Raw genomic sequence first — 2254 nt, forward strand, 5'->3', positions numbered from 1 at the left:
GAGAAGTAAGTTTGCTGGAGATAACTGGGGAGTAAGGTAACTCATTTAAATGATAAAACAGAAAATCCATTTCCAGTTTGGACATGGATAGTCTTTTAACGTGAACAGATCTGGAATCTGGACTGAAGACCTGGGAGTATTATAATACAAAGTGGCAAAGAGCGGGGTGGGGGGCGTGGGGGCGTGTAGAGATTTCTTCTAAGAGAAGAGCTCTTTGGTGACAGCTGGGCAAGGAAAGCATTGATTGTGCTTGGGCTGAAAGGGACATAGAGTAGGAAGGGAGGCAGATTAGAGGCAGTACTCCGTTCCTAGTTCTGCTCTGATACTAATGCAGAGCAGGTTTCTTTACTTCTCCAGACCTTAGTTTATTCTCTGCAACTTGATGCTTTAAAATCTCATTCTATCTCTCAAATCCAGTATCGTTGATGGGGTGGGATAAGTGTTCTTTGGACAAATGAGAGAGCACGACATACCATTTTTCACTAAATTCAGTTTCCAGTTATTGCAATATAATCTTCTTCAATTTGTTATTTTGTAAAATACATTTTCCTTTATGAGTAAAAGAAATCATACATCAGTGGGGAAACGAAACACTTTGACCAGGTGAATAAAAGTAATTTCACCAATGAGAGGCAAGTGAACTTTGTATGCCTCCGGCTATGATGCTCTAAGAGGAACAAAACATCACTTAGGTAATGTTCTGTCCCAAAGGCATTATCTGAATCTAATTATGAGGAAATAGCAAACCCAAATGAAGGACTTTTTGTAAAATGATTGGCCTAATCTTAAAAAATGTCAGTGGCATGAAAGACAAAGGTTAAGGAAGTTGTCCAGGTGAAATGAAGTTAAAAAGATAAATATGACAGTTAAGACATGATCCTGGACTAGGTTTTATATGGAAAAATATTCCTATAGAGGATACTATTGGGCCAATGACAAATTAGGATATGGGTTACAAATTAATGTACATTGTTAAATGTTCTAAATTTTACAACCATATCAGTCTATAAGAGAATATTCTTGTTCTTAGGATATATACATTCAAATTTTATGGAGTAAGGAGAATGATCTATGCAGACTTTCCAATCATTACAAAATGTAGAGAAAAAGAAAATAAAATAAATGATGCCAAAATATTAAATATTGGTAAATCTGGGTAAAAGATATATGGGAGTTCCTCATTCTATTGCAAATTTTCTGTTTGAAATTATTTTAAAATAAAGTGTTTTTTGAAAGTAATACATGCTCGTTAAATAAAATTTTCTGAGGAAGAAAAACCACTTGCACTACCTCCACCGAGAGCTAAATGTTAACCTTTTGCATATACAGATATACCCCAGAGGTATTTCAGGTTCCATTTCAGACCACTATCATGAAGCAAGTGTCTCAATAAAGTGAGCTGTATTCTTTTTGCTGGTGGAGGATCTTGCCTTCAACTTGTAAAAAACTCATGCATGGTCTACCGCCACACCACCCTGAACAAGCCCGATCCCGTCTGATCTCGGAAGTTTAGCACGGTAGGGCTTGGTTAGTACTTGGATGGGAGACCACCTAGGAAAACCAAGTACTGTAGGCATAAAAAATAAAAAGTTAGGGATTGTAAACTGACACATTCCTTGCAATATGTGATGTCAACCAAGGGTTGCCTCTCCTTAAAAACAAACAAACAAACAAACAAACAAACAAAAAACCTCATGCAGGAAGTGCAATAAAGCGAAATGCAAGCAAACAAGGGTATCCAACTTATTTTGAAGAAGAGAGTTCATTGTTGACAGCTGGGCAGGGTGAGTGTTTGTTGTGCTTTGGGTCACAAGTACAGGGGAGTGGGAAGGGTGGCAGGTCACAGACAGCAACTGGCTTGTGGTGGCCTATAATCTAGTCTGGACAATGGTTCCCAAGAGGAAGTCTGCTGGTAGTTTCTGGGAAAGATCCCTCCACCCCGTCTTTTCTTCTGTTGCATGGTATGTCACATGAAGACGTTTGGAGCAACGGTTACCATCTTGGGACCATGAAGGTAGAGCCAAGAGAATGGAAGATAAGGTGATTCAAAGTACTGACTGACGTCATTGAACTGTTTAATTAACCAACCCTGGAACCACCCTTGATGCACATATTTCATTACATGAGGTAATAAATATCCTTATGCTTTAAGCCAATATTATTTTGACATACTGTTACAGACCAAAGCATCCCAACTGTGAAACCTCTACTTTTAAACGAGGTAATGCAACCATTTGCTTTGCTCACTTATCAA

General features: G+C 38.3%; 1 pseudogene; it reads left to right on the forward strand.

Moving 5' to 3' along the window:
- Positions 1-1457: 1457 nt before the first annotated feature.
- LOC118614371 lies at positions 1458-1576 on the forward strand (annotated as a pseudogene).
- Positions 1577-2254: the final 678 nt, after the last annotated feature.

Source organism: Rousettus aegyptiacus, unplaced genomic scaffold, assembly GCF_014176215.1.
Source record: "Rousettus aegyptiacus isolate mRouAeg1 unplaced genomic scaffold, mRouAeg1.p scaffold_m13_p_2, whole genome shotgun sequence".
Taxonomy (NCBI): domain Eukaryota; kingdom Metazoa; phylum Chordata; class Mammalia; order Chiroptera; family Pteropodidae; genus Rousettus; species Rousettus aegyptiacus.